Source organism: Oryctolagus cuniculus, chromosome 7, assembly GCF_964237555.1.
Source record: "Oryctolagus cuniculus chromosome 7, mOryCun1.1, whole genome shotgun sequence".
In the NCBI taxonomy this organism is placed as follows: Eukaryota; Metazoa; Chordata; class Mammalia; order Lagomorpha; family Leporidae; genus Oryctolagus; species Oryctolagus cuniculus.
In genome coordinates this window covers 3,492,165-3,511,574 of record NC_091438.1, presented here as the reverse complement: position 1 = coordinate 3,511,574, position 19,410 = coordinate 3,492,165, and the positions used below count along the sequence as shown (strand labels likewise).

The 19,410-nt window shown below is 51.7% G+C and overlaps 1 protein-coding gene and 1 long non-coding RNA gene across 7 annotated transcripts in view; one reads left to right on the top strand and one right to left on the bottom strand.

Annotated features, from left to right (window-relative positions):
• Window positions 1-5,285: 5,285 nt before the first annotated feature.
• LOC103349973 (uncharacterized) lies at window positions 5,286-15,958 on the bottom strand. Of its 3 annotated transcripts, XR_011390249.1 has the most exons (5): window positions 15,821-15,958; window positions 15,021-15,109; window positions 14,689-14,916; window positions 5,987-7,004; window positions 5,286-5,508 (listed from the first exon to the last, which is right to left on the bottom strand). It is a non-coding gene; the product is annotated as an uncharacterized lncRNA (long non-coding RNA). The 3 variants fall into 3 exon arrangements; XR_001794366.3 differs by lacking the exon at window positions 5,286-5,508 and having other exon boundaries at window positions 5,630-7,004; XR_518064.4 differs by lacking the exons at window positions 5,286-5,508; window positions 5,987-7,004 and having other exon boundaries at window positions 11,840-14,916.
• A 5-nt stretch (window positions 15,959-15,963) lies between these two features.
• The window catches only part of KIAA0040 (KIAA0040 ortholog), a 34,577-nt gene continuing 31,130 nt past the window's right edge, over window positions 15,964-19,410 (top strand). For 3 of the 4 annotated variants that reach the window (XR_007923734.2, XR_011390247.1, XM_051856983.2), the window contains exon 1: window positions 16,124-16,277. The gene's annotated coding sequence lies outside the window, so the exon portion shown is untranslated. Of the gene's footprint in view, window positions 16,103-16,123; window positions 16,278-19,410 lie in introns of those variants that run through there. The other variant, XM_051856984.2, reaches the window with a different exon arrangement.

Below are 19,410 nucleotides of genomic sequence, written 5' to 3'. Positions count from 1 at the left end.
GAGCTGGGCTCTTTCCACTCTAGGACTTTGTTGATTTTCCTTTTATCTCTGCATTCCCCTCTCAGTGTCAAGCACAGAATTTTGCATGTAGGAAAAAGTCAGTAAGTGACACAGATTATTTATTTCTGGAACTTGCATAATCTTTGCTTCATGGAAATTATTGCTTGGAAAAGTACATCAGGAAAAGTATACTTCAAAAAGTTTTGGAAAATGAAATTAAAAGACATTTATTTTGGTGGAAAAATTCTGAAATGCATGCACAGTTTTATCATACTACGTCTTTTCCATGAACTTGTTTGAAAAGCTCTTATGCAAAACATGGATTTCAAATTTTTTGCACCAAGCATAAACTTAACTTTTAATTCCACTTTTCTGCAAACATTTTTTAAAAGATTTTTATTTATTTATTTGCGAGGTAGAGTTACAGACAGAGACAGAGAGAAAGATCTTCCAACTGCTGGCACACCATCCCAATGGCCACATGGCCAGAGCGAGGCTAATACAAACCCAGGAGCCAGGAGCTTCTTCTGGGTCTCCCACGTGGGCGCAGGGGCCCGAGCACTTAGACCATCATCCACTGCTTTTCCAGGACATAAGCAGAGAGCTGGATCATAAGAGGAGCAGCCAGGACACGAACTAGCACCCATATTTGTGCTGGCACCGCAGGCAGAGGCTTAGCCCCCCACGCCACAGCGCCAGCCCTCTGCACACTTTGTGAAGTACCATCATGTGTATGTGTACCAGCTACCCGTATATTCTGATTCCGTGTGGCAAAGTGGGTAAGAGAATACTGGATTTGATGCTCAAGACCTGTTTCACTGCTTCTTAGTTGTATGACCATGGATGAAATTAAGTTTTTAATTTCTTTTTTTTTTTTTTTTTTTTTTTTTTTTTGACAGGCAGAGTGGACAGTGAGAGAGAGACACAGAGAGAAAGGTCTTCCTTTGCCGTTGGTTCACCCTCCAATGGCTGGCACGCCAGGAGCCAGGTGCTTCCTCCTGGTCTCCCATGCGGGTGCAGGGCCCAAGCACCTGGGCCATCCTCCACTGCACTCCCTGGTCACAGCAGAGAGCTGGCCTGGAAGAGGGGCAACCGGGACAGAATCCGGCGCCCCGACCAGGACTAGAACCCGGTGTGCCAGCGCCGCAAGGCGGAGGATTAGCCTAGTGAGCCGCGGCGCCGGCTAATTTCATTCTTATCACCCAAATCATGAATGTCATAATGTTACCTACCGCAGAAAGCTATGTCATAGACTCAAGAATACCTAGCCATATTTCCACTTTCAGTTCCATTTCAAGAGAAAGCAGACTATATCCGCAAGGGTGCCCAATCGACAGCAGAAGCGCAGGCAACTATAAGGAGGCACGTGTGACTTGGAATGCTGCCAGCACAGGCCTGGTGCTTGGAACAGCACTCTGAGTATCTCAGAGAAACCAGCTGCACAGCTGAGTTCATCCACACCTTGCCTGCTTTTATCCGCGTTTGCCCTGAGCAGAAAACAAGACTCAAGCCTACTCCAAGCCCAGAGTTACTTGACTCCACAGGAAGGTGGGTGGTAGAAGTTCGTGTACAAAGTATCCTGGTTTTTCTCAACACTTAGACCTGAATATTCCCAATTTCCTATCAACCATTACATTATTTTACATTGTTTCAGCATCTTTATTCTAAAATCTTCCAACTCCTTGATCTTGTCTGACATTAATGTCCCAAAGAAGCAGCAAGAACCCACTGAGCTCACATACTTTAAAAAGCACTGAATGTCCAAACTATTTTGGCAAGAAAAATGAGAGAAAATTATAAGTAAAACTCTATTTTCACCTTGAGTCAAACCCTCTACCAGCAATCTGAAAACCCTCTTAAAATTGGAGATTTTCCCAAGCAATGTGTTATCCTAAGTTGGACCCTAAAACATTTTTTAAAAAAACTTTAATAAGCTAGTGAAATTCAAAAAAGACTCCAAATTTTGGTTAATAATAAAAGACATTTCAAAAACTTCATGGAAATGGAATTAAAAGATAAGTTTATGTTAGCACCAAAAATGTCTGAAATCATGCCCAATTTTTTCATAATAGGCATTTACCATGAATCCTTTGAAAAACTCTTCTTGTATGCATGAATTAAAAAAATCATCAAAACAAACTTATCTTTCCTTAAAATCCATTTTCCATGACTTTTTTTAAGTGTCCTCACATTATACCAATGCTAATTTTTAGTTCTGACAAATGCAACAATAGTTACATTGGCTGTTAACATTAGGGAAAGTTGAATGCATGGTAGATAGGATCTTTGTATTTATCTTGGCAACTTCTCTGTAAATCAAAAATCACTCCAGATTTTATTTTTTGAAGTACCAAAAATATAATCAGAGGTTTTTAGACAAAGAACATTTACTTGGTGGGTAGGGAGAGGTGGGGATGACTATTCTCTGTCCCCAGTGATAAGTACAGGAAGGGGACCAGTATCTCCAACCTTCAGGCAGATGATGGTGGCCAGTGTCTACTCCCCCTTGATAACTGTTGGAAAAGTAAAGAGCACTGGGCATTGAGCTCTCTGACCTGTGATGTGGGAAGCATGCTCCCTCTCTCAAGCCTTAGCTCTGCAGAATAAAGGCGACAACAGATGTAGAGTGTTCAACACATATCAGGGCCTTGGAGAAGTGGCCTTCCTTTTGCTGCCTCTCAGAACTTGCCCACAAACAGCTCTTGGACGCTATCACAGGGAGTTCCCCCGGGGAAGCAAGCATGCCTCTGTCTTGCCAAGCAGGGCCTGTGGTGTTCCTGGCCTCCTGCGGAGCTGCTGGAGGGCTCAGCCCTGCAGAGCAAGGGGTGGTCTTTCAACCCGCTTCTAGGGGGACAGCTTACACCCTGCAGGCCTCCTGCCGAGCCCTGCTGTTGCAGCTCTGTCCTCACCCCTTTTTAACAATGGTCCAGCCATCACTCTGCCAGGAGAGGGGGCCAGGAAAGTCCACTGAAAGTGGGAAGGGAGACAAGAAGCCAAGAACCCAGTCCAGGGCCCAGCGCCTGCTCCCCAGGGGGCGCCTTCTGCGCCACAGCCGGCCAGGGTGGGGGGGGGGTTCATTTCTGCAGCACGCCCCCTTCCCCGGGACTTGACCCAGCCTTAAGTGCATTGTACTGATTCATATCCTGTACCTCAGGGAAACACTTGAATTAATGAGGCTTCCTTATCATTTTGTGACAGTGTATTGCCTACCCAGGCTTCCTGGCTTTGCCTGACACTGTGGATTTTTGGTAAAAAAAAAAAAAAAATTCCAGGTTTTTATGTCCTACCTCCATAGGTTGTGAATTTTCTAGAATGATCTCTATCCCAAATAATCCGCTTTACTATTCCCAGAAACTATTCCAATGTTCACAAAAGTTAACCCTACCTCAGCATGTAAAGTGCTGCCTCCCGAAGACAGCTGCTCCTCCCTAAAGGTGACCACGCCCCTAGGCTAACCCACAGGCTTTCTTCAGAAGTGGTCAGGGGATCCCACGGGTACATGGGTTCTATCGAGAACCTTCGTCATTTATTTGACCACTTAGCATCTAAACCCTCTTCCTGTATTTGGGGCGGCCCTCTGACCACAGGCAGAGCTGGCCTCCCGCTGTGGAACGTAGCCAGGCATAGCTGTCTGTCTCACCAGGCTCCAGCTAGAGGGTTGGCCTTGAGCTAGGCTCCACCAATGAAATGCACCCACCCACATTTAACTTGAAAACCAGGAGTCACACAGAGCCCCAGCGATGGGGACAGTTCCAGGCATCCAGTTCGCGGACTCACCTGTGCTAGCAGATTCCAGGGCAGTTTCTAGCTCTTAGTGCCAGGGTAGCATGGGGACAAGCTGCAGTACTGTCCCCGAAGGAAGGAAGAGCACTGCGTTTCCACCAAACCGTTTTCCAGCACAGTCTGGGTATTGTCCCTGAGACTGGCCCCTTGACCCCTCTGGAAGTTCGGCCAGCCAGGGCCAGCTTCACATGGATGCGACCTGTGCAGTCACGCAGGGCTCCAGTTTTAGTAAGGCTCTGCGCTTGCTTTGCTGTTGCTAGGTTTTTTTGTTTGTTTGTTTGTTTGTTTGTTTTTGACAGGCAGAGTTAGACAGTGAGAGAGAGAGACAGAAAGGTCTTCTTTCCGTTGGTTCACCCCCCAAACAGCAGCCACAGTCGGCACTGCGCCGATCCGAAGCCAGGAGCCAGGTGCTTCCTCCTGCTCTCCCATGCAGGTGCAGGGCCCAAGGACCTGGGCCATCCTCCACTGCCTTCCCGGGCCACAGCAGAGAGCTGGACTGGAAGAGGAGCAACTGGGACAGAACTGGTGCCCCAACTGGGACTAGAACCCTGGGTGCCGGCACCGCAGGTGGAGGATTAGCCAAGTGAGCCACGGCGCCAGCCTGCTGTTGCTATCTTGCAGTTCTTAAAATCTTTTGAACAAAAGATCTCACCTTTCCATTTTTACTGGGCCCTGAAAATTTTGTAGCCAATCCAACACGAGCTAGCTAATATGCTTTATGTCAAGGAGTTCTTAACCTTTTATGTGAACGAGGCCTTTGGTGGCCCGGTGAAGCCCATGAAGCCTAAGAGAACATAGGCAATCAGTTGTATTTAAATACAGTTAGAATTTATTTAAAAGCCAGTTATGTGATAACATAATACATGTGCCTTTTTATATTAGCTCGTTCAATGAATCTAGTGGCAGGTCTAATCACTTCTGTAACTCAGAAATAGCAATGAGCATAAACCACATTTGGAATGTCTACAAGAAAGTATCTTTCATTGCCAAAGATGATAAAGTCCCAGATACCTAGATCACTTAAAGAAATGCTAAGTTCAGTGAAAGATGGTTGAGGAAAGAAAGGAGCCCATCCAAGTCGCGGAGTCCCTAAATTTTAAACAAGAAAAGAAGTTAAGAGTCTTGATCTAAATAAACTATTTTTCTGCTTATATCAGTCAAAGGTGTCTGTGGCTTACAACCAAAGACCCTGTTGGATGCAGGACCAGGCTGGGGCACGCCGTGCTCCTCCACCGAAAATGCATGACGCGGCTGTCACAGCGGCTCCAGGAGAGCCAAAGACGCAGCCATCACAACGCTGCCTTTGGCTGTCAGTGTCTTAGAGGAGAGACTCTCCAGGACACTGTCTGGTAAACAGGCGACCAACACTAGATCCCAACCGCTGGAAAGAGACCGCTGCTGCTGGAGGACCACCCTGGGGAGGGAGATAAGACGCACAGCAGTATAACCATTACTCCAAAGCCCAAAATAGCCAACATTTCCCAAACCCTAATCCAGCATTCTTTATTTTATTTTAATGATTTTTATTTATTTATTTGAGAGGCAGAGTTACAGACAGTGAGAGGGAGAGACAAACCAAAAGGTCTTCGATCCTCTGGTTCACGGCCACAACGGCTGGAGTTGGGCCAATCCGAAGCCCGGAGCTTCTTCTGGGTATCTTGGGATACCCAGAAGTCCTTGGGCAGGGGTCCAAGGACTTGGGCCATCTTCTACTGCTTTCCCAAGCTGTAGCAGAGAGCAGAATCAAAAGAGGAGCAATGGGACTCAAACCGGCGCCCATATGGGATGCTGGCACTGCAGACGGAGGCTTTAGCCCACTACGCCACAGCGCTGGTCCCCCAAATTCTTTATTTTAACCTAGATCTCCATTTCAACGTGAGTCTGATTTTTGCATATCTCAAAAGAAATCAGATCAAAGCACACTTCCCAGACTAGTCTCCCCTCCCGCAGTCCACTTCTCTTTCTGAGAGAGGGGGATTCAAGAGCCCTTTGGGGCAAAGAAAATGCCCATCTTTCGGACACAGTTGAGAAGCCTGGGTTGAACAAAAGCATAAGCAATTCCTGCTTTAGATGTCTTGAACGTCTCTTATCCATTATGACACCTGAGTATTGTGCGTTTGCCCTTATTCCTGGTGTACAGATGAGGAAACTGACATTCAGTGAGATTGCGCCCCTCTCAAAACCACAAGACAAGATAGCAAACCTGGCCTGGAAGAAAAACTCAGGTTTCTTGCCTCTTGGCCCAGTCCTCCCTCTGGCCACACCTCTCCTACGAGCAGACCACACGAAAGAGAAAGGGAAGAACACTCGAGCAGATCATCTGCAAACCGAGAAACACACACGCCAAACGCCGCAGAGCAGGTGGCAGCTGTGAGAGGAGACACGCAAAACCGAAAACAGATCGCTGGATCCCCTGGGCCCCGCTGGGCTAGGCAGAAGCCCTCAGCATTGGATGGAATTCTCCTGGCCGGAGACCAGCACAGAGCCCGTCCCCTTCCTGTCTGGGAGTGACACTCACACAACAGCAACAGCAGGAAAGGGGCTTTGTGCACACGAGAATAAACAAACTTTCTATTTTTAGCAGGGCTGCAGCTGTGAGAGCCTCATTCTTTGCTTTTTAGCCACAGCATTCCAAGGGAGCAGAGGCAAGGGTGGAGGAGGCAAGGGACGGGGAACAGCAGGGGTAGGCGCGCTGGAAGCCACATTTTCTGTAGCTGAGCCTGGTGGCACGCAGCCTGCAGAGAGCAGTGTCCAGCCGGGATGTCTCTGGAGTCCACAGGTCTGGAAAAACTGAAAAAGCGTCATGAGGAAGCCAGCCCTGTGGCAGGGCTATTTTCGGGCCATATATAGACATAAATAGTCTTCATCGTGTTCAGAGCCACTGAAAAACGGTGTTGCTTCGTATGCCTCCATGGGGCAAGTGGACGTCAGTGCATGGGTTTTTCCTTCCTCACTGAGGCTCGAGGTGGAACCTGTGCGGATCTCACAGGAGCTCAGATCCAGCACCCCTCGCCTGACACTCCGCGTCCAGAATCCTTGATGAGCCGGCAGCATCTTCTCCCGCCTAGCCCTCGCCCGTAGCTGGTCGTGCTAACACTGGAGGTGGAGCACAAGCAGGGGTGCGGGGTTTGCCTGCAACAGGATGGACACTGTGCAAAGGGAGTCCCCAGGTCCCCACGGAGGAGGGTAGGCAGGTCCTCTCTTGGAAATGTCACGGCAGCCTTGGGGAAAGTGAACAACTTGTTGATTTCGGAAGTGCTCCTTAACCTCGCTCCCACCCTGACCCCAGGCCGCCAGGGATTACGTTCTGTTCCTGTCCACTGCCCCTCCTAGGGCGGGCGCTGTCCCGAGTGTACTATCAGTCCTGGATAGGAGGTCAGAATGACAGCACAAAGCAGCCCCGGGCAGAAAAGCTGCATGCCTCAGGGGCTTACCAGGAGATAAGTGCGTGAGGAAGGGCGCCAAGCTCAGCCGTGCTCACAGCACATTGCTAAAGCTCCCGGATCTGGCTTTGAGGCCGGGAATGTTCGCTCCCTGATAAATGTTTACCAGGCAATGTCCTGTTTGCCAGACCCTACCCGGCTCACGAGAGCTTACAGAGCAGTGTGGGGAATGGATAAACAGGAAATGTCATTACTGGGTGAGCAAGGGTCCTTTGGGAACATAAGCGGTGGCTTCCACCTCAGTCTTGGGGAGCCAAGGAGACCTTTTTAGAGGGGATGGTGGCTGAGCCAGGAGCCACACGGGCAGACGCTGCCCCCGGGAGGGCAGCCCTCAATGAACAACCTCACCGGGCTCAGATCTGTACGCGATGACTGTCAGCAGCAGAGTCAGCTGATTTCTATCATTCAGTAACATTCACCATGTTGCTCAGTGAAGCAAGCCAACTGCTGTCCAATGACAAGCAAGAGAAGAGAGAGGGACCGGTACTGTGGTGCAGCAGGTCCAGCTGCTGCTGTTGGTGTAACACCGGCATCCCATAATCGGAGTGCTGATTCGAGCCCCAGCTGCTCTGCTTCCGATCCAGCTTCCTGATACCGAGTCTGAGAAGACTGAAGGTGATGGCCCAAGTCCTTGGGCCCCTGCCACCCATGTGGGAGACCTGGATGGAGCTCCTGGCTCCTGGCTTCGGCCTGACCCAGCCCTGGCTGTTGCAGCCATTTGGGGAGTGAACCAGCTGATAGAAGATCTCCTTCTATCTCTCACACTCTGTCAATCTGCCTTTCAAATAAATAAATCTTTTTTTTTAAAAAAAGACGGAACCATAATCATTGAATATGAATTTCATATTCATTATTACATTATTATTCATTATTACAGCTAATAATGTAAGCCCTGGAATGCTGAAGGGTTCACACAGGCTACTAAATCTCCGCCAGGACTAAAGCGCTTTCTCAGCACCCTGGGTGGGTGGCCACCCTGCCTCTCATCGCAGCTCCAGTCGGCTCGTCAGTGTTAGTGAGCTTCAAAGGCAGGAGCTGGAGCAGAGTGGCCTTTCACCTCGCTGGTGTTTCTCGCTCGAGTCTCCTGGTGTCCCCTCACGCTAGTGATTCCAGCGAAAGGCCACCAGATCAACTTTCTTTGGGAGTGGTCAGTCCATTGTCACACCCTTCAGCGAACCCAACTGCCTACATGCAAGTCCTAATCCTCTTCTGAAAGACTAGAATAGGGACGGGTGTGTGGCTCAGTGGGTTAAGCCGCTGCTGGGCCACCAGCCCCCCATATCAGAGTGCCAGTGGGGGTCCTGGCTGCTCTACTTCCCACCCAGCTTTCTGCTAACGCGCCTGGGAAGGCAGTGGAAACAGCCAAATTACTTCGGAGACCGAGGTGGAGTTCCAGGCTCCTGGTTTCACCCAGAGCTGCCATCTGGGGTGTGAACTAGCAGATGGAAGAATCTCTCTTCCGGTCCCTCCCTCTCTCTCTGTCACTCTAACCTTTCAGATAAATAAGTAAATAAATAAATCAATCTTAAGACTAGAATAGCCCAAAGCAAAATGTTACATGATTACCAGGATTATGTACGGCATTTTGTTTTTCTCCTTTGTCTCTCCCTAGTTTTAAGACAGAAAGAGAGTGTTCAAATAATTAATGCTACTTAACCAAAATGTCCTACCATGAGTATTCCTGTCTATATCTTTGTTCATGTTATGTCCACCTAGGAATCTCTCACTCTCTTTCCCCCTTCCAATTCCCCTACGTTTCTCAGATTCTGGCCATCTATCAGAACTCTATGAGTGTTCCGGCTCTTACTGCTTTTCAATCGCAGTTACAAAGTTTAGCACTTCATTACAAGCAGTTCTCACGACCTGCTCATCATCCCATAGTCAGCTCCACATTAGATTACATATTCCTTCAGGGCCATATCCTACCCAGCACAGCGCAGAGGTTATTGTAGTTTCTTCATACAAGTTTGTTAGTGGCTGGCTGGCTGGCTGGCCGAATGGATAGGTGCAATTCCACAGGCTGGATGGATTAGCCCAGTTGCTAAGAGGACAGTTCTAGTGTAGATTAAGTCATCCGGTACTGTGCGTCTCCAGCTGTGGTGTACACACCCCTGCAGGTAGATGGAAATGTGTGTCCACTGCATATGAAGCCACAAAATATTAAATATTGTCTTTTTAAAGCAACGGTCTCTTGTACTTTAGGGGTAATTTAGTGGGAAATGTTGAAGTGCTGCGGTCCATGCATCCCCAAGTGCAGGAATGCCCTCCAAGGCCGACAGCCACACTGTGTTTGAGTCTGTCAGTCTGGGTTTTGCTTTCACGTGATCATTTCAGGATCCCACCAAGGCATCAACACACTGCAAGAGCTCACTGGCCTAGGAGTCAGAGCACTTGGTTCCGGTCCAGTTATGCAGCTACCGTGGGCAACCAGCCCCTTCAAGTCCCAGCTGCTCATTAACCCTGCCTCTCTAATGAAGGTCGTGTCAAATTAAATAATACGTACCTGTGAAACATCTTTATAAGCTGAAAATTACAAAGCTCCAGGTTATCACCCCAGAATCACTTAACTTGATTCTGTCCCGTGACCCTTCCAAGCCTGTCCAGTTGATTAAAATGGGTAGCAGTGGATCTCAGAATTCAGAAAATTCTAGATCGAAACCTGAACCTAGTACAAGTTCCACCAGACTAGAGTTTCAGTCACTTTTGTAGATCTAATGCATTTTTTCTAAAAAGATTATTGAAAGGCAGAGGGAGAGGGAGAGGGAGAGGGAGAGGGAGAGGCAGAGGGAGAGGCAGAGGGAGAGGGAGAGAGAGGTACCTCATACCAACTCTCCATAATATGAGATGCCAGTGTTGGGGTAGGGGAGGGTAGTTAACCTGCTGTGCCACAAAACTGGTCCCTATCTAACATTTCACATAGTCCTGGGGACATTTTAAGCCTGAATAAGTGCACTTCTAACTATTTATTAAAATGTCTGCCTTCTTACCTGACCTTTGACAAATTTTTCAACTTCCCAAATCTCACTTCTCTCATCTGTTGGATTGCTTTGACAACAGTGTCTCACAGGGTCGTCAGAAACTTAAAGGCAGTATGTGTGCGCTGTCAGCCCCATGACCAGCACAGGGAAAGCATCGAGTCAACAGGAGTTTACGTAGTCAGACAGAGTGCAGGCCTTGCCACCTGGTCACTGAAGGCCAGCCCACTGTTTCATGAGGGCTTGGTCAGCGCTTCCCTCTACTTGTTAAAAAGAGCCGGCCTAGGGAGAGGAAGTTTGTTCACAGCAACCCCAATGTTCTGAGTCACTGAACTAGTTAAGGAAGCAAATGTCAAAGCCACACTTACTTCTTGGGCCCTCAGGGCAGAGCAGTGAACGATCTCAGCCTTCACAAAAACTTCTGCCAGAGTGAACGTGCGGGCAGGGCAAGCAGGGCTTCCCAGGAGCCTCCCTGACCGGATGACAGGGAGGCTTCCACCTGGGCCGTGTCACTGCTCTACGAAACCCACCCAAGGGGCTCGCTCAGTACATCGACAGGTAAACCCATCCCCGGGAGAAGAGCAGATGACGGGGAGGCCCAGAGAGGTGAAATGAGAACTCTGTGGGGCTCCCCTCCTGCCCGGAGACCCCTGCCACAAAAGTGATCCAGACACCTGCTGTCTACATCTGAACAAAGCGGATGCTGAATCCCCCACGAGGGCCCTGAATAGCAGCCCTGTCCCGTTTACAGCAGCCAGTGAGAGGGCTGTAACAACAGCTTTAAGGACACAGCCTGGGGGGGGGGGGGGGGGGGCTGTGAGCCAGGAACAGAAAATGAAAACTGAGCCCTCAGTGCCCCAGAGGGATCAACAAAGGGCCCTCCCATCTGCGCCTCCACTCTCACCCTCACGCTAGAACCAGGCATGGGGCTTTGTCTCTACAACTTAAAGAAGGCACAAAGTGCACGGACGGAGTGAGAAGACAAGCTGAGACTAGAGGAGACATCTAAGAATTTCCTGAACTTTCCCCAGGCCCACGATTTGGAGCTATGGCCGTAAGAGTCACCTTCTTCCTATTATCCTGGGTGCAGTATTGAAGACATTCTGGACATTGCATAGAGAAAGTGCTCCCGCGGCCGACACTGTAGTGTAGGGCGTTAAGCTGCCACCTGCAACTCCGGCACCTCATATGGGCACTGGTTCAAGTCCCGGCTGCTCCACGTCTGCTCCAGCTCCCTGCTAATGTGCCTGGGAAAGCAGCAGAAGATGGTCCAAGTCCTTGAGCCCGCACCTGTGTGGGAGACCTGGAAGAAGCTCCTGGCTCCTAGCTTCTGTCTTCAGGCTGGCCCAGCCCTGGCCATTGCAGCCATTTCGGGAGTGAACCAGTGAATGAAGCTCTCTCTCTCTCTCTCTCTCTCCCCCTCTCTCTGACTCTAAAAATATATTTTTTAAAAAGACAGTGCTCCCAGAAAAGTATACTGTTGTAGCTGCTTTTAAGGGCACTTTCATGATCAGAATCAGGTAATTTAGGGTACAAGGTCTAAACATAAATCTAATTGCAAGAGGTTAATATAAAAACCAATATGAAGGCAGACACTCAAATCTGTTTAGAAGTCAAAAGCCAAAATGAAAAAAGTCACACATTTTTAAAAGATTTATTGTACTTACTTGAAAGGCAGAGTTGAGAGAGAGAGAGAGAGAGAGAGAGAGAGATGCCAGCATTGCAGGCTACAGCTTTAACCTGCTGCCCTATCACAACGGCCCCCAAGTCATGTGTTTTAAATGGGCTATCAGGTTTAGGCAAAACGTCTAAGGCCAGGGGCACAGCGACTGCAGGATCAGGAGGAGGTGGTGGTGTTGGCAGTGCCCATCAGTTCACACCCAAGCTCAATGGCGTCAGGACTCTGTTGTCCAGTAAGGCCCCAGGTCGGCGCTGTGTAAAGGCCACGTGGAATTCCACCACGGGCTTCTGACCACTGCCATGCTCCACTGTGTCCCTGGCACTCACACATCTGTCCAAACCCCTCTGGAATCCATTCCTGTTGCCAGCTTGCTCCACCTCTGCGAGATCATTTATTCCATAAATTTACTACCTGCTGTGTGAAGTCTGTTTCCACTGACTTGTCCTGAACTTGCCTCACATGTGATCCCAAAACACTGCTGTATTTCTGTATGTGATGAACAAGTCTGTGCTCATCTTATCCACACCATTTGTAGTCTCATCATTTCCTCTCAGCGCTTGGGCCTTGGCAACGGGCCTTCTGATTCCAGACAGTTCCGCAAAGCATCAGGTTGCTGTTCAGGGACTTTCTCAAGCCCTGTTTTTTATCGAGACCTTCTCACAGTGTTATAAGCAAGAATATGCCAGGTCCAGGTGACAATAAGGTCATAATGTCAGTTTACTATTTCCCCACCCAAAGATTGTGTCCATGTTGTGCAACACTATCCTGAGTACAACCGTATTGTTTTGTTTGTTTGTTTTACAGAGTGGACAGTGAGAGAGTGAGACAGAGAGAAAGGTCTTCCTTTGCCATTGGTTCACCCTCCAATGGCCACAGCAGCCAGTGCGCTGCGCTGATCCAAAGCCAGGAGCCAGGTGCTTCTCCTGGTCTCCCATGGGGTGCAGGGCCCAAGCACTTGGGCCATCCTCCACTGCACTCCCAGGTCACAGCAGAGAGCTGGACTGGAGGATGAGCAACCGGGACAGAATCCGGTGCCCCGACTGGGACTAGAACCCGGTGTGCCGGCGCCGTAGGTGGAGGATTAGCCTATTGAGCCGCGGCGCCAGCCCTAGCACAACCATATTGTATTAGAGATTCTACACTCACAGAGTTTGCAAACTGATAGGAATCCGTCTGAGGCAGCACAAGTGGATCACTCCTGGCCAATACTGCAAGTCAGCCCGTCTGAAACAGGGCCTTCCTGGGAAAGAAAATCAAATGGAGACAGTCCGAGCCTTCAAGGCCGGCTACGGTTGAATACTGAATACCCCACTGATTTTCACAACATGTGAGAGAGAGGCAACGATTGTTTTCACCTAATAATATACTGATGTGAAACTAAGAATTCAGCAGATGCTGAAGTTGGTAGAGGGGGACGGGCCACCAGAAAGAGCCTCCATTTCCACTCTCAGTTCACAAATCTGCTTATTTTGGTTTCTCTTCTAAAGACAGATGTTAATGCCCGTTTTCACTCCAGTTAGAACCCACTGACTTTTTGAGCACCTTCAAATACCCTTACTGACAACAAGAAAAATAATGAGGATTATGCAAAATGTAATCCCACTGTGGTTGCCTGGAGCCATTCATGAGTTCATAGGAATCAGGACTTCGCTGGCAAGAGAACAAGATAGCAGGCTGGGGCTCTAACCTGCTTTTTCAAAAGGGAGGCACCAATCGCCCAGAGTGAGAACTTCCTGCCTGGACGCCCACACCTTCTCTTCTGCCACAATTGCTCTCCACAGTGGTGTCAGTCTCTCAACGAATTCTGCAGCCTCGGCAACCAAATGCGGGCAAATACACCCGAAAGTCCTCCATCTCTCTGCTCCAGAAGCCATTACCTGTCAGCTTTAGACTTTTCTCCTTGCTAACGCGTGTAGCACAGCTAGCATACCACTTTATGGATGGACCTCTGCTTTTCTTTTTTCATTTTTTTTTTAAGATTTATTTAATTATTTGGAAGTCAGTCACACACAGAGAGAGAGAGAGATCTTCCAACCACTGATTCACTTCCCAAGTGGCAGCAATGGCCAGGGCTGTGCCAGGCCAAAGCCAGGAGCCAAGAGCTTCTTTCAGGTCTCCCACATGCGTGCAGGGGCCCAAGCACCTGGGCCATCCCCTGCTGCTTTTCCAAGTGCCTTAACTGGATCAGCTGGGACTCAGAGACTCAGACGGGAACCTATACTGGATGGCAGCATCGCAGACAGAGGCTTTACCCGCTACACCGCAGCGCCGACCCTGGACCTCCGCGTTTCTGTCGACCATCCCTCAGCCACACCTGTGAAGCCCTGGGCTCCGGCTCATTGCCTCGGTTTCTTCCTGTTTTCTCCAAAAGCAACCCTACGTAACTGTCACCGCAGCCGGAACCCATCTGTATGGTTGCTGTAGGTTTTTCAGCACAGTATTTCTCAGTGTCCCTGGAAGTCTGCACACTGCCGCTGCTCAAGGATGGAACTCCTGCACGGAAAGACATTTTCTGCCCAGCAGATGAGGCCGTGGAAAAAGCCAGGCTGGGAGTTTGGAAACACTTGGACTCAAATTTGGGTTCCACTCAAATCTGAGCTACCGCCTCAAGGAAGTGACTTAACTTCCTCCGAACCTCTGTTTCCCCATTTGCAAAACAAGGACAAGGCTGCATCTCACAAAGTGTTGGGAAAGACTGAGTGATGTGTGTAAGGCTTCAGGCACCGCCAATCTCAAAGCCTCGGGCCAGCACTCAAGGCCCAGTGCTGGTGCCCTGCAGCCCTGTCCTCCACACTCTGACACTGACCTCTTGCTTCGGGCTCCAGTTGCAAGGGAACCAACTCCTCACAGGTAGGCACTTGTAGGCTTCCGACGTCACCAGAGACTGGGCTTCTCCCAGCGTGGTAAACACACCACACCACGGAGCAGGTGCTTCGGTCCACATCCAGGCGCTCTCTCCCGAAGAACTCCGCAGCTTTCTCCCCGCTGGCCTGGAGTGCTTGCTAATCTTCCTGATTCGGGGACTCCTCTTCCCCTGTTCAAACGCAGACTCAGTGCACTTGCCCCTGGACTCCTGGGAAAGAAGTCTCATCTAATCTTCTTTTGAAAGAAAACATTTTTGTTGTTGTTTTGTCTTACCTCATTCCCTAACCATTCCTGGCATTTCTGGGACTGGAGTGTGCTGGGTTTTCTCTTTGGGCTTTCAATTCAGAGCCGTTTGGTTTCTCCTGCAGACACAGAAGAGATCTCTTGTACCTTACATGCCACAGTTGGCTGCCACAGTCACACAGGCAGAGGCCAAAGGACACCAGTGCCCACACGGGAAACGGAGAGCAAGTCCCCGCACAGCACCTGGCACCTGGCACCAGGCTAATACAGTCAAGCGAGCAGGATCTCTGATCCATGTCATGGAAGGTTCTCCCAAGATACTTCAGAGGGGTTCCCCCGCCCCAGCCAGGGGCTGGCATCACCTCCACCCACCCCGAGTGAACCTGGAGACACGGCCCAAGCTCCCTGCCCTGGGCCGCCGACAGCTCTGCGCCCTGAGTGAACCTGGAGACAACCCAAGCTCCCTGCCCTGGGCCGCCGACAGCTCTGCGCCCCGAGTCCCCTAAGGAGCCTGGGCGCAGACCCTTCCATGGCCCGGCGCTCGGGGTGCTGTGCTCCCGGCGGGACCCACGGGATCTGATTAGAGGGTGATAAAGCCCACAGAGGCTGGGAGAGGCATCCCCGCTGACGGCCCCGGTGCTCCCCAGCGCTTCACTGAGGCCCTTGGAGAGCCAGCCGGGGTGCGGCCTGCACGTAGTGTGGAGCGCACAGGGTGGCCGGAGGGGCTGTCGCTTCGCTCGGCCGCACACCTGGCCCTGCCGCGTCTCCCTTCCCTCCTCCCGCCCCGTCAGGCCGTTCCCCTTCGGAGCCCGGGCGAGCCCGGGACGCACCCGGAGCGCGCGGCGTCCCGAAGAAGGCGCGCAGGGGAGGAACACGTCATGGCGGGGCGGAGTGGGGGCGCCTGGCGGCAGGGCCCGGCGCGAGGGGAGGGCGGTCTGGGGCGTGGACGCCCCGGCCCAAGCGCACCCGGGGGCAGCGCCGGGGCCGAGCCGGGGAGCGGGAGCGCCCGCGAGCCCGACTCAGGAAGGCGGGCGCCGGGCCCCGGGGCCGGACGCGGCGGCGGCGGGCGCGGGCAGCCCCGCGGAGCGCGCCCTTCCTGGGCGGGAGCGCAGGTAAGCGCGGGGCGGGGCGGCGCGGGGCGGGGCGGGGCGGCGCCCGCAGACCCCCGTGGGCGGCCGCGGCGGGGCCTTCCCGAGCCGGCGGGGCGCGCCCAGGCTCGCTCGCCCCGCTCCCACGAGACGGCCGCCGGCCCGCAGGAAGCCCGCCCGCCCGCCCGTGGGCGCCGAGGTGAGTGCCCCGCGTGTCCGCGACGCCGCCCTCGTCGGGAAGCGGGCGTCCACTCTGGTCACTTTGCAAGTTGGAGACCGGCCCCGGGGACGCGGGGGGCTGCACGGGCTCCGGGGCTGTGGTGCGCGTCGCGCAGCCCGGGGCGGAGGCCGGGTGTTGCCGGCCGGTGGGAGCCGCTAGGCAGGGGCGCACGGCCTCTCTCGAGGCCGAGAACCTGCAGAGCGGACCGCGTCGGGCGCTTAGACGTTTCTCTGCCGCCCCAGGTGAAGCCGGAGTTGGAGTGGGGCCGAGAAGTTGGCCAAAACGAAAACGCGGCCTGGCGCCCGGGGGCGGAGTACCTGTCTGCCTCTCTCGGGGCTCCAGGAAATTGGCCGGGACGCCGATGACTTCCTGGAGTCGTGGACTGTGGCTCCAGAGCCCCTCCGACCCCCGAGGGTCAAATGGGGGACCCCAGAGGACGCGTTTCCCTAGTATATAGGAGAGTTTCAGGGTGTGTGTGTATATATACATATATATATCCATTATATACATAATATATATACATATTCATTATATATAATATATATACCTATCCATTATATATATACATATATATAATGGAGAGACAGAGTGTGTCATTAGGCAATGCTGGAGTCAAGTCGGTGATAGGTACAGTGAGTGGGCGCACCAGGCCTGCCTGGGCCAACAGGGTACGGAGGCACAGGCCAGCGGTTGCCTAGTTTAGCAGAGCACAGAGCAGCCAGCGTGCCTGCTACCTCCTGGAAGTGCTCCATGGATCCTGTCCAGCGAGGAAGGGGCAGAAATGTGCCCTTAACCACCTCGGAAGCGCCTCTCTTGCAAAGCTATTGCACGTGGTTCACTCCGCTAAAACGCATGAGAACTTGAAGCCAGTCTGAAGGAACTTTTCGTTCTGAAGTCCTGGTGGGTAACGGGAGAGCCTTGCTTTACAAAGAGCAGGACTTTGAAATAGCATGCCTGCGTCTTGTTCCTGTCATAAGAGGTGTGCGAGTTCTACCTCAAGAATCCTGCAAGGGTGTTTCCAGCCGTTACGCCGGTTCACGTCTGTCAACCACCTGATCGAGGGTCTACCCTCGCCCAGCGCTGGGCTGGGGACGCAGCTGGCAGATAAATCTGATCAGGCCCTTCGTTGTGTCTGACGTTCTGCCGCCTCATCCCCACCACAGAAAATTCAGGAAAGAGACACATTGCAGAGCACACGATTCTCTGGGCTCCTCACTCCATCACTAGCCTGTGGAATGAAAAAAACTTTCTTCCACCCTTTTGCCTCAAGACGAAACTCAAGAAGAGAATGAACACGCCACAAGCCAAGTTACTGATTTCACCAAAGAGGGAGGGCCATGCTTCCCGTGCACTCGTGTCACACGCACTGTACCTACTGTGTGCTGAGCACAGCCAGGGCCTGGGAGTCTGAAGAGGTGAGGGTTCCTGCTTCTGCAGACCCTAGTGTGGTAAACGAGGCAGGTAAAAGACTGCACTTCGGAGTGAAGTACCTAGAACAGCAGTAGCTGGGGGGCACTGAAGTCGCCCAGAGTTCTTTCCCCAGAGACTGACTGGGGAGTCGGCACTGAAGAAGTGGTGGATGAGCAGTGTTTTGAACGTGATGAGACGTTCCCATGGAAATAGTGTTTTGGTCAAAGGAGGGAGCATTTGCAAGGTCAGTGACAGGTTTAAGGAACAGCACGGAATGAGGGCTACACCACTTTAGTAAGAAGAAGGAGCTCTCTGATAGCACTGGGGAGCCGTATTTGGTTTTCAATAGGGGAAGATTTGTACCTGGGGAAAAAAACATATTGGCTAGGTGGCTGCTGGCTTGGAGAGAGAGGAAGTAGTTCATGGGAACCTCTATTAAGACAGTGGTGGTGGCCGGCGCCCTGGCTCACTAGGCTAATCCTCTGCCTTGCGGCACCGGCACACCGGGTTCTAGTCCTGGTCGGGGCGCCGGATTCTGTCCCGGTTGCTCCTCTTCCAGGCCAGCTCTCTGCTGTGGCCAGGGAGTGCAGTGGAGGATGGCCCAAGTGCTTGGGCCCTGCACCCCATGGGAGACCAGGAGAAGCACCTGGCTCCTGGGGGCCATTGGAGGAGGAACCAACGGTAAAGGAAGACTTTTCTCTCTGTCTCTCTCTCACTGTCCACTCTGCCTGTCCAAAAAAAAAAAAAAAAAAAAAGTGGTGGTGGAAACCGAGGAAAGGCAACGGGTCTCACTGGAGTTTAGGAAGCAGAATCAGTGGTGTCGGGGGACTAACGGAGTGTAGTGAGGGAGGAGTGAGTGGAACAGAGAGCGATTGCAAGGTGTGAGCTGGAAGATGGGGGAAGGTGCACTGTGGTGTCGTGCACGGACGTCGTATGAAGTAGAAGCAGACCATGGAAGAAGCGGCAGCCAACGCTCGAGACGTATTTAAGTGCATATGCCCAGAGGGCGTGCAGGTGGAGACCTGTGGTGAGCAGTTGGGTGTACAGGGCTGAGGCTCCGGGAGAGGTGGAGGCTGCTCCAGTTCTCCAGCCCGGATGTTGTGCCCAAAAAGCAGTGTGGAGGCAGCCGATGAGCTGCTGATGGCACCATCAGGGACGCTGTGTCAGTACTGAAGGGTCTTGGGCTTGTCACTGGTGACCTGCGGATGTAACCATCGCAGCGTGCGGTAACTTGCAGATGACCCTCTCCAGACTCTCAGGGGCAGGGCAGTCCCTAACACTGTAGAGAGAATTCTGGGCTAACAACGTGCAGGAAGTACAGATGCATTACCCTACGTGAGTGAAACCCCAGGAGTCCACTCCCCATGGGAAAAATACCACTGTTCAGTTGTCAGATCTGCCAGGACCTCTCCAGAGCTCATACCCCAAATCTTGAGTTACAGCAGCCACGTGGGTGAGCCCTGCCTTTGTGAAAACAGGAAGGATACCTGCTCAGGCTAATTCCAGACCCTCACAGCGTCATTCTCTAGGTCTGGCTGCCAATGCCCAGGCCAGGATCTTTTACAACTTGCATGCAAAAAAGACACCTTGGACTCAGAAGTTAGGCATGGGTTCAGTTCCTGGCTTGACCGCTTATGAGCTGCCCTTGAACAAGTCTTTGAAGTTCTCAGCTCCATTTCCCTTAAATTTGCAACAGGGATAA